We start from the raw sequence: 11,877 nt of genomic DNA on the forward strand, positions 1-11,877 counted from the left end.
TATTGTTGTTCTTTTAATTTTAGTTCAACATTTTCACGTTAAAGATATGATTGTGATCTATGATTGTGCTCTATCATTGTGAGGAGTATTTTTTTTATTATTGTGCTCTCTCTGTCTGTCTGTCCTCTCTCCTCTCTCTCTCTCTCTACATATATATATTCATTCTATTATTTCGTTTATGATTGTAATCTATGATTGTCATTTGGATTTTTTTTCTATGATTGTGTTGAGATTGTGTTCAATTATTGTACTCTTTGAGAAAGGCTGTGAAATTGCCATATATTATTGAGTTATGCCATTGTGTTATATATAAACACAGTTTCAACAATTGTGCCATATCTACAGACAGGATCTGGACTTTGTACAATCTATTTCCAAATGGTCGCTAACGCTAATACATTTTTAAAATATAAAACTAGATCTCTGTTAACACGACGTTGGTGATTTAAAGAACCTTTGATAGTAGCATTTTCCGCTCGTTGGTAGGTAAGTACTAGTAAGCTCATCTTACCGTTAGTTTAAAACATTTACCTTACCTTTTCCTATCCCTTAGTCTGTTGGGGCACCAAGCAAGATTCGTCGACCGTCTTTCTCCATTCCTCCCTGTCTTTTGCCTTGTTTAGAACCTCATTCAATGACAGGCCTGTCCATTCTTTTATGTTGTCCTCCCATCACTTTCTCTGTCTACCTCTTCTTCTTTTTTTTTTTAAACATATAACATTACAATTACAAACTAAATTTTATTGAGCTAAAGAGTTTATTTAACCCTCCAACAGTCTAGTACCAAATAAACACCTGAAGTTTATCCAAAGACTTATATTTCCTCCACATATGAGCCTTCAGCTAAGCTGCTCCATAAACATGGCCCAATCTTTTCCATGAAGTTTTTTTGATTTCCCCATTCTATTTAGGCTGTATTTTCCCCCCCCAAACAAATGCAAATACTGGAGCCAATGACACTGTGTTCTGGCGTCAATGTCGCTATGTCTTTGGCCCCAAGTTTACTCAATATTCAAACTTGGCTTAAATATTAGCGTTTATCTCCCTTTGCAGGAGTATTTCGTCTATTTGCTTAGTGCAATCTCTTCATTATTACTATAGCTAGCAACAACTGTTCCGCAGATACAATAGTCTTGGTTCATACTAAACATTCACGCATAAAAACAGCATAAAATAAAGGAATAAGATAGCTCGGCCCTGAACTATCTGTTAGTAACGTTCAGTTTTCAAAATATTTATATGAACGTTTTATTTATATGTCTGTACATCTTTTTCAATTGATCTACGTAATCTGTAAAGAAAAAGTTCATTATCGTAAACTAACACTGCCACGATGGGATTAAACCCTCAAACTACAAGGGAACATTCTATAAAACTTGGTGGAGTATTTGTAGAACTTGGAGTTGCACCACTTGCCTTTTTTGTTTATTTAGCAATAGCCGAGGTGTGAAAACAAACGCAATGTTTATCAACTTCTTAAAAGCCATGTCTAGAACTTACATTTTTTTTTCACTAATACAGACCAAAAATAGGATAAAAAAAACCAGTTGAAATAGAAACTTACTGCAACAGAGGTAGATGTACCAGCAGATGTATTTGTAGTTTCTCTGGTGTTTCAAATACGTGAAATGATCCATATCAAGTACCTAGACTAAGATCTAGCTTCCGACCGGAAGTTCCAGTACCTGTATTGGAGCTGTACGATGGTATCTTTCAATGAGGCTTCAGTTATGTTACATTTCAGTCTTGTGTTTCAAGCCTCTAACATTATTGACAAGACACTGCCAGTCTTGTGTTTCAAGCCTCTAACATTATTGACAAGACACTGCCAGCCTTGTGTTTCAAGCCTCTAACATTATTGACAAGACACTGCCAGTCTTGTGTTTCAAGCCTCTAACATTATTGACAAGACACTGCCAGTCTTGTGTTTCAAGTCTCTAACATTATTGACAAGACACTGCCAGTCTTGTGTTTCAAGCCTCTAACATTATTGACAAGACACTGCCAGTCTTGTGTTTCAAGCCTCTAACATTATTGACAAGACACTGCCAGTCTTGTGTTTCAAGCCTCTAACATTATTGACAAGACACTGCCAGTCTTGTGTTTCAAGCCTCTAACATTATTGACAAGACACTGCCAGTCTTGTGTTTCAAGCCTCTAACATTATTGACAAGACACTGCCAGTCTTGTGTTTCAAGCCTCTAACATTATTGACAAGACACTGCCAGTCTTGTGTTTCAAGTCTCTAACATTATTGACAAGACACTGCCAGCCTTGTTGTGTAGATACGCTGGGACGTGTTCATTTTCTAAGCTTCTATAATCTGAGACCGAAGATTCCTCTGAGTAGCTTGAAAACCTTATTTCTTGGTATATTGTGTCAGTTCTTTTTGTGTTTTTGAGTGGAGCTTTAAAATTGTAATTTTAAAAGATACTATGTACTTATCAATATTCCGAAAAGGTATTATACATATTTTTTAAATATTATTTTGTGTAAGTATGTTTGTATGTGTGTTTGTGTGTGTGTAATTTTATGTTGTATTACAGTAAGAGCTTCACAAAATCAGGCGCGTAAAGATAACAAAAGATGGCATGCTCCTGGTAATGAGTTCATCAGTAGACCTACCAGTGATACTAAAATGTAAACATTAATTCAAAATGTCCTTTATATAGCTCTTCCTTCTTGTTCGAAGATGAGCACATTTCTAATTTCCTATGGACTCGAAGATGCTTCTAAAAAGCTGGCCGCATACGTGGCATGGGTGGGTTTGGTCAGTTGTAGATAGGCCTGCTTCTTCTCTCAGCTTTTTGTTGGTTCGGCGCTCTTTCACCCTGGCCACTCTTCTTGCTTCAAATCTTGAGACTCCGAGACTCACAGCTTCACGCCAAGAGGAGCGATCGAGAGCTAGTGCTTCCCAGCCGTGAAAGTCGATATCGCATTCCTTGAGCTCTTGAGAGTGTCTTTGTAGCGCTTGTATTGACCTCCCTGGGAGCGCTTTCCTGCACACAACTCCCCGCACAGAAGTCGTTTGGGAAGGCGATTGTCTGGCATGCGGACCACATGTCCCGCCCATCGAAGTTGGGACCTTTTTACTATCGCATTGATACTGTGCATGTTGGACAGCTTTAAGATTTCTGTGTCTGGTATGTGGTCGGACTAACGCACCTTATGATTACTCCTTAGACAGCGTAGGTGGAAGGAATTTAACTTTTTGATGTGGCGGGAACATAGGGTCCAGGATTCTGTTGAATGTAAGAGTGACGGGAGAACTAAAGCACTATAGACTTTCAGTTTTGTGGATAAGCTGAGTCCCCTCCGTTGCCTCACTTGTCCTTGTAGTCTGCCAAAAGCAGCACTGGCACGAGCAATACGGAAGTCTACCTCATCATCTAGGTTGGCGTTTGCTGATATGGTGCTTCCCAGATAGACAAACTATTGGCGTTTGCTAATTTCTGGCCATCTATGAGAAAGTCTGGTCCTGTGACAGATTTATATGGCTCCAAGCTAAATTTCCTCTATTGAATAACTGGCTATTTTCTTTTCGCAGATTTTAGCCTCATAATGACAATGACATAGTTCCGTCGTGGGTTTCAACCTTGCCAAATGCACATTTCCTCTGACAGCACAGTCGGGCTTTAAACTTTGCTAGATAAGCATTTCCTTAATGTTTACATTTCTTTAAAATTTACATTTAATAGTTATTGCTTCATGTATATTGATTTCGATTTGATAAATGTCACATCATTATTATAATTCGACCTTTAATAGTCTCGGGGTTCTGTGATGGTTGCGTGCAACAACATTCCTCCAGTCCAAAAGCATCCCCCCTAATCTGTGTATACAGGGACAGACCAGTCCTCATCTGTGTATACAGGGACAGACCGGTCCTCATCGGTGTATACAGGGACAGACCGGCCCACATCGGTGAATACAGGGACAGACCGGCCCACATCGTGTATACAGGGACAGACCGGCCCACATCGGTGTATACAGGGACAGACAGGCCCACATCGGTGTATACAGGGACAGTCAGGCCCACATCGGTGTATACAGGGACAGACAGGCCCACATCGGTGTATACAGGGACAGACCGGACACATCGGTGTATACAGGGACAGACAGGCCCACATCGGTGTATACAGGGACAGACAGGCCCACATCGGTGTATACAGGGACAGACCGGTCCACATTTGCAGTCCTGTTTTTATTATATCAGCTGTATAATTGAATACGAAACGCTTGGACCTATCTCTAAAATGTAGATCATGAAAAAGTAACAAGACATCTGATTTCCGGTGCAAGCTCTAAAAACTATCCAATCAAAACTCTTATTGCTTTGTCTGTATTTGTATTCGGGTCAATATTGAATAAAGATCATTTCGTGAATCCTGGCCAAGCCAGAGAGACAGTCATAGAAACTAGGTAATAGAAACTATGGCTGCTCGCTATTTTGTTGGTGAATGAAACTGACATTTAGGTCGCTAACTCTGTTTTTCTATGCTCTTTGAACCAGTGTGCGACTGTGTCTTGGTGCGTGGTCTCTGTATTGTTTTAACTAATGTAGTCGATTGGGAATAATAATAATAAGGCTTGTCTTCGAGTCCGAGAAGATCAGTGAGGAATGCAGTATTTCCCATGAATGCGCAGCCCCAACTGTGACCTACATATTTTGCCACATCCAGGGCAAGCATAACCATTGTCAGCAGGTGGTCGATTTAGATTTTCTTTTCGCAGTCTGCGTCTGTCCTCGGCAGCGGATTTTCTTTTGGTCTCCAATGTGTATCCCGCGGCCTTTGTGAGTGACCTCAGCACTAAAGTATGCAAGAAGGGCGCAGTCATCAGCTCTGTAGGTGCAGAACTGAATGTAGAGATCCTCACATCAGCTCGTTGCTTCATTTGTTGGAGTGGGCACACACTATGCTTGACGTATTTCTCTAGAGAAATGAGCGGTCAGATGACCTGTCTGGCTAAGGCCAACAGCGTTCATGTGAAATACTGCACCATCTTTAATGCTCGTAACTGAAGACCGCAATGGAAGACCTTGCCTGGTAGAGTATGTATTGGTGTTTGTTTTTATATTCCTAGTAATTTTTTTAAAATTTTGAGCATTTAGTAAGTAATTTTGGGTCCGGGCGACGTAGATCTGCCAGGATATTAAGGTAACTAGATGTATATTCAAAGTTACCATTGCGTCTGTAGACTAGCGGTCTAGTTTTTATGACATTTAGTTTAAAAGATTTAAGATTATTTTTAACTTCAATATTTAGATTTTAAAAATTTCAAGAATTTAGAACCAAATCTGAAAATTTCAATTGGTTACTCCTACGCGTGCATAATGTGGATGTGTAGATGCTTCGTGCATAATGTGGATGTGTAGATGCTTCGTGCATAATGTGGATGTGTAGATGCTTCGTGCATAATGTGGATGTGTAGATGCTTCGTGCATAATGTGGATGTGGAGATGCTTCGTGCATAATGTGGATGTGTAGATGCTTCGTGCATAATGTGGATGTGTAGATGCTTCGTGCATAATGTGGATGTGTAGATGCTTCGTGCATGATGTGGATGTGTAGATGCTTCGTGCATAATGTGGATGTGTAGATGCTTCGTGCATAATGTGGATGTGTAGATGCTTCGGGCATAATTGTTAGCATTTTTTTTAAATTGGCGTTTTTTTTTTATTAATTTCTTATTTTTTATTTTTTTTTATTACAATAATTTTTATAAGTACCGGTATTATTTTGATGCTAGTAAACAGTTTTTGTAAATGTTGGACTTTACTACGAGGATGTCTACAATTAATTTAAAATTGTAACGGCATTACTTTCCGTTACTTAAACTTGTAAATATTAACACGATACAATCACATCAGAAAGATCGAGTAGAACATACAAATAGTTAAAGAGTTTCATCATGTTTATTATATCGATGTTCGAACTGTCTCTTTGTCATCAGGTGCATCTAGTGACATCTGTAAAGGTTTCTCGACTGTCATCAGGTGCATCTAGTGACATCTGTAAAGGTTTCTTGGTTGCTGTCATTAGTCATTTCAGATATCGGAAAAGTTTGGCGTTGGGGGGCAGGGAGATAAAGGAGGAATGGGAATAGACTTGAGGTCGTCTTGGAGTCTGTACATCTGAACTGGAAGCAAACTAAATATGTCAATTGCGCCAGTGCATCTGAGCAGATGTAGATTAGGGTGTCCATTGAGTCAGTGTACAATTCTGGGCTGTCATGGTGTCTGCACATGTTGCTTCCGTTCAATATTCGTTCCTAAAATCATAAATAGATATACATTATCCATACAGTTGATTTAGATCTAGTACTGGAGAAAATAAATTTTATGGCAAGCTAGATGTGTTGAAATGTAGTATTCTATTGTGCACTCCATTTGATATTAAGGATTGGTCCCGTCGAGAATATTGCTGGTATAGAGGGAAAATTACTATTATACTAGCTTGAATTAATTCGAAAAACCCACAAGATCATTGCTGTCTAACTTAAAACTATTCAGCTCTCACAATCATCGGCTAAAACTGATGGAACCTCATAGGTGGAAACGCTTCTCGAGAACAGCTGTAATGATTTTTTTTTTAGAAATTTGACTGTTGGGAACAAAATTACTAGCTCGTTGGGCACACTGGGATAATAGTTTGACCCTTAGAGTTATTGAAATAATAAAATAATTGGCAAGAGGACTAGAAAAATATGGACAAGATGATGTCATCAAGTATTTCCGTATTCATTAATACATTAATGTTCAGTGACATTTTTGCGCACAATCTTGTAAGTCTAGTCTAATATAAAGTCTAGTAGATTTATACATTCGCTTACAGATTTTCCTCCGTAAATGGAATTGTTTTGTTTATCAAAAAAGACATTTCTATTGCTCGTTTCATATTAGGGAGGCTATAAGAGTCTTCAATAATTTATATCTTCACCTAGTAGCTTTATTTAAAGCATAAATTAAAGTCTAGACAACATACAACAAAAATGACAGCAATCTTGTTTCTTCAGCCATATTGTAGACCTAGAACAGCCATCTTGTAGACATAGATCAGCCATCTTTTAGACCTAGATCAGCCATCTTTTAGACCTAGATCAGCCATCTTTTAGACCTAGATCAGCCATCTTGAGACCTAGATCAGCCATTTTGTAGACCCAGATCAGCCATCTTTTAGACCCAGATCAGCCATCTTGTAGACCCAGATCAGCCATCTTGTAGACCCAGATCAGCCATCTTGTAGACCCAGATCAGCCATCTTGTAGACCCAGATCAGCCATTTTGTAGACCCAGATCAGCCATCTTTTAGACCCAGATCAGCCATCTTGTAGACCCAGATCAGCCATCTTGTAGACCCAGATCAGCCATCTTGTAGACCCAGATCAGCCATCTTGTAGACCCAGATCAGCCATCTTGTAGACCCAGATCAGCCATCTTGTAGACCCAGATCAGCCATCTTGAAGACCTTGGTCAGCCACTTTGAAGACCTTGGTCAGCCATCTTGTAGACCTTGATCAGCCATCTTGTAGACCTTGATCAGCCATCTTGTAGACCTTGATCAGCCATCTTGTTGACCTTGATCAACCATCTTGTAGACCTTGATCAGCCATCTTGTGGACCTTGATCAGCCATATTGTGGACCTTGATCAGCCTTTTTGTGGACCTTGATCAACCTTCTTGTGGAACTTGATCAACCTTCTTGTGGACCTTGATCAACCTTCTTGTGGACCTTGATCAACCTTCTTGTGGACCTTGATCAACCTTCTTGTGGACCTTGATCAACCTTCTTGTGGACCTTGATCAACCTTCTTGTGGACCTTGATCAACCTTCTTGTGGACCTTTATCAACCTTTTTGTGGACCTTTATCAACCTTTTTGTGGACCTTGATCAACTTTCTTGTGGACCTTGATCAGCCATCTTGATCTTGATCAGCCAACTTGTGGACCTTGAGCAGCCATCTTGTAGACCTTGAGCAGCCATCTTGTAGACCTTGAGCAGCCATCTTGTACACCTTGAAGAGCCATTTTGAACGCAATCTTGTTAACCTTGATCAGCCATCTTGTTAACCTTTATCAGCCATCTTGTTAACCTTGATCAGCCATTAGGAACTTCTAACTTGTTAACTTTTATATAACATTAACATTCGTATTTACTAGCCATATTGTAAACCTTGATCAGACGTCTTGTAGACCTTGATCAGGCATCTTGTCAATCTTGATCAGCCATTTTGTAAATGATTAGCACTTGAGCTTTCAATTTGTTAACCGTGATACTGATAAGGCATTGATAACCTTGATATGCCATTTTTATCGTATTTAACTTTAGTCTAGTTCCAACTCTAGACTGACCTTAATTACCTAGTCAATCTAGATCTAGAATTTTAGACCTTGATGTTTAACCTCTACATCTAGATCTAAATACAATAATTTACTTTAGAACCAGATCTTAAGTCTAAATCATTTACTCAACAAGATCTAGATCTGGAGTCTATAGCTTACAATGCTTTTACAGATAGAGCAACAAGATCTAGATCTAGATGTAGATTGGCCAATCCAAGATAGTATAATTTGATATAATCCCTATTTTCTAGATGTAGATATAGATCTAGATCTAGTTTAATTGATAAACGTGCATGGCTAGATTGACACATGAAATGTTTAGGACTAATTTTCTTTTTCGAAGTAACGTCTGTAATATAAAAGATAAGATAATCTAGAATACTATATAGATCTATATAGAATATTAGAATGTAGATCTAGATCTAGATTAATCAAGATTAAAAGTTTTTGAACAACTTGTGCTGAAGTATAGATCTAAAATTTAAATTTAAAAAATTACCTTAATAGCCTTCAGAAGTCAGCGTCGATCATGTAGTATACTGGGTCCGTCTAGCTGCATCCGCACGTTTTCTTGACCTGTCCACAAGTAGAACACTTGGGTGGTGGTGGAGGGCAGGCAGGCTCTTTGGGTGGGCACTCAGGCGGTGGGCAGCACGCTGGAGGTGGTGGGCAGCAAGCTGGAGGTGGTGGGCAGCAAGCTGGAGGCGGTGGGCAGCATTTCTTCTCAGGGCAAGCGGGTGGATCCCGGCAGCCGGTGTTACATGTAGACATGATGAAGATGTGGTGGAGAGATTTCTCTTTGAAGAAATAGCAGGAGATGATCTTCACTGCTCCGAAGGCTATGGAACGACTGAATGTTTGGTTACGAACTTGGACGTTTTAGCCCCATAGCAACTTGAGTTTAGAGAGTAGTGAGCAAAAGCTTTGACGTAAAAGTGTAGAGAATAAAATCAAATCGACATCTTCTTAGTTTACTAATTTTAGATTTTAGCGCGTAGTCGTATTTACGGTAAAACTCCTAAAAGGCTGATAATTTATATTCTTTTATATTGTTTGTAAGTGCGCTATTACAAATTTGTTTCATGAATCGAACATTACGAACTAGATCTAGATGTATTACTCCATACAATTGGAATTACGTCATATCGTGTTTTCATTTCCTGTTCCGTTATGTTTATTATTATTATTTTATTTTTACAAGTACACATGGTCAAAATAAGCTATACACATTTTCTAAAAGCAAATTGATAGATTTTGTTTTTTGAGAACTCAAACTCAAAATACCTACAGGAAGAGCACGAGTCCAATTAGATTAGAGTAACCCCATTAGTAGAATCATTAAACTTAGAGTCACTTCAGAACAGAAGGATAAAAAGTAAAGTAGCTATAATACATAAAACACTAAACAATAACTTACAAATAGAAAAACAAATGTAATGAAATACTCAGAAAGACACAAAGATAGAGGCACATTTCTTATTCCATGCGCTGGAATAAATTCGTACAAGTGCTCCTTCTTCCCGAGTGCCATTAGAGAATGGAATGGGTGGCCTGAATCAGCCAGGAAAACCAACAACTTAGCAGAGTTTAAGTCGTTGATTAACAAGCATGACAATATTGACATATAAAGTGCGTAGAACTTACTGTTCCTCTGTATTGAAGTAACGTCTGTAATCTATAAGATAAGTGAGAGTTGGTGAATCTACTATATATTTGTATGTTGTCACTCACTGACATACCACTGGCCCAAAATGTGAGACCGAAGGCCCATTTTAAAGCGGGTCTTTCCAAATCAAGACTATGTGGGAGAAATTATGATGCGCAGGGAAAGGGGGTTCCAGAGAGCGAAAGAGAGAGAGAGAAAGAAAGAAAGAGAGCGAGCCGTGAAATTCATTGTAACAGATACACTTATTCACGGGCTAAAATGTATGTTGGGTTAAGCGTTAAAATGTGTCTCGTTTATTAAAAAATAAAGGCTGTTCCAGTCGTAATAAACAATATAAAGCTTAGGAACAAATCAATGGGCGTAGCCGGTGCGTACTGTTAGTTTACTTTGTATGGAAGGAACACTTTGTAACACCAGAATATGTCTGTATTTCATAAGATAAGGCTACTTAGCTCCTCCTTCGTGGTTGAAGATGATAAGATAAGGCTACTTAGCTCCTCCTTCGTGGTTGAAGATGATAAGATAAGACTACTTAGCTCCTCCTTCGTGGTTGAAGATGATAAGGTAAGACACTTAGCTCCTTCTTCGTGGTTGAAGATGAGTACATTTCTCATCTCCGATGGACTCGAAGATGACTGTTAAGTCCAATGCCTGCTTTAAAAAGCCGGCCGCATAAGTGGCAAGGGTGGGTTAAGTCAGTTGCAGATAGGCCTGCTTCTTCTCTCAGCTTTTTGTTGGTTCAAAGCTATTTCGCCCTGGTCACTCTTCTTGCTTCAAATCTTGAGACTCCGAGACTCACAGCTTCACGCCATGAGGAGCGATCGAGAGCTAGTGCTTCCTCCGTGAATGTCGATATCGATAAGATTAGATTTAAAGGGAAGAACAATAAATAACTAATGCCATGTAGAAGTGCGTTGCACAGTCATGTCAAAGTAGTGTCCCTCTCCAACTGTTCCACGTTAGGGGCAAAGCTTTAAGTGTATGTAAGAGCATTAACATTTAAAGTTTAATTTAAAACGTCCTCCTATCAGACATTGCGATCTACAGGGCAGATGATGTAAAGGTCATCTTTTTCTGTGTCCCACGATTAACGAGGGTGTCATGTGGCCAGCACAACAACCAACCACTTTTATTTTTCCCCAACTAATGTCAGGTACCCATTACATGTGGCCAGCACAACAACCAACCACTTTTACTTTTCCCCAATTAATGTCAGGTACCCATTACAGACTCAGATGCGCCCTATAGATTCCGAAATTAAAAAAATCCAGTCTTCACCTGGATTCGAACCCGGGACCCCGGTTCGGAAGCCAAGCCAAGGCAAGCGCCAATGTTCAGACTTTGTTTCAACAGGCAGAACAAGACATGGATAGAAGCTGCGGTGGCTTTGTTCAAATCTTAAACGAATTGGTTTGGGACATTCAATTTTCAAGCATACTAAGATAGGTCGGGATTTAGCCAGAGGGTAATGTCCATACAAGTCAACTCCCCTACCCTTATTTACTAAAATTTAGATCATTTCGCGCCGTTCGACTTATCGGGCGGCAAGTTGTCACCATAAAGATCTGTCACTGTCTGAAGAGTCCTCCCACCTAGTGTCCACTCCTCTGAGATCCTCCATGAAAATGTGGCACCAAGTTAAACGAGGACCTTCCTGTTTGCTGGTATTGGTCTCCATGCCATTACAACTCATGGTATGCGTAATTCATCCGGTTGGAGGACATGCCCCGCAAACCTCACGCGGCACTCGGTCACAATATTATTAAGTGTTCGAGTCCCATAGGATTTCTTAGCCTGAGACCTTATCTCTGTAACTGACTCCTAAAATCCGACTCAGCTATTTTTGTTGAGCCCCAACACACACATC

At 39.6% G+C, this 11,877-nt stretch overlaps 1 protein-coding gene and 1 long non-coding RNA gene across 2 annotated transcripts in view; one reads left to right on the plus strand and one right to left on the minus strand.

Moving 5' to 3' along the window:
• Positions 1-352: 352 nt before the first annotated feature.
• LOC106075221 (thyrotropin-releasing hormone receptor-like) overlaps positions 353-11,877 on the plus strand; it is a 159,194-nt gene continuing 147,669 nt past the window's right edge. Inside the window, exon 1 of the mRNA XM_056023271.1 lies at positions 353-486. The gene's annotated coding sequence lies outside the window, so the exon portion shown is untranslated. The remainder of the gene's footprint in view (positions 487-11,877) is intronic.
• Positions 5,899-9,743, minus strand: LOC129925042 (uncharacterized). The gene is made up of 2 exons (XR_008776903.1): positions 8,844-9,743; positions 5,899-6,273 (listed from the first exon to the last, which is right to left on the minus strand). It is a non-coding gene; the product is annotated as an uncharacterized LOC129925042 (long non-coding RNA).

Source organism: Biomphalaria glabrata, chromosome 1 (genome assembly GCF_947242115.1).
Source record: "Biomphalaria glabrata chromosome 1, xgBioGlab47.1, whole genome shotgun sequence".
Classification (NCBI taxonomy): domain Eukaryota; kingdom Metazoa; phylum Mollusca; class Gastropoda; family Planorbidae; genus Biomphalaria; species Biomphalaria glabrata.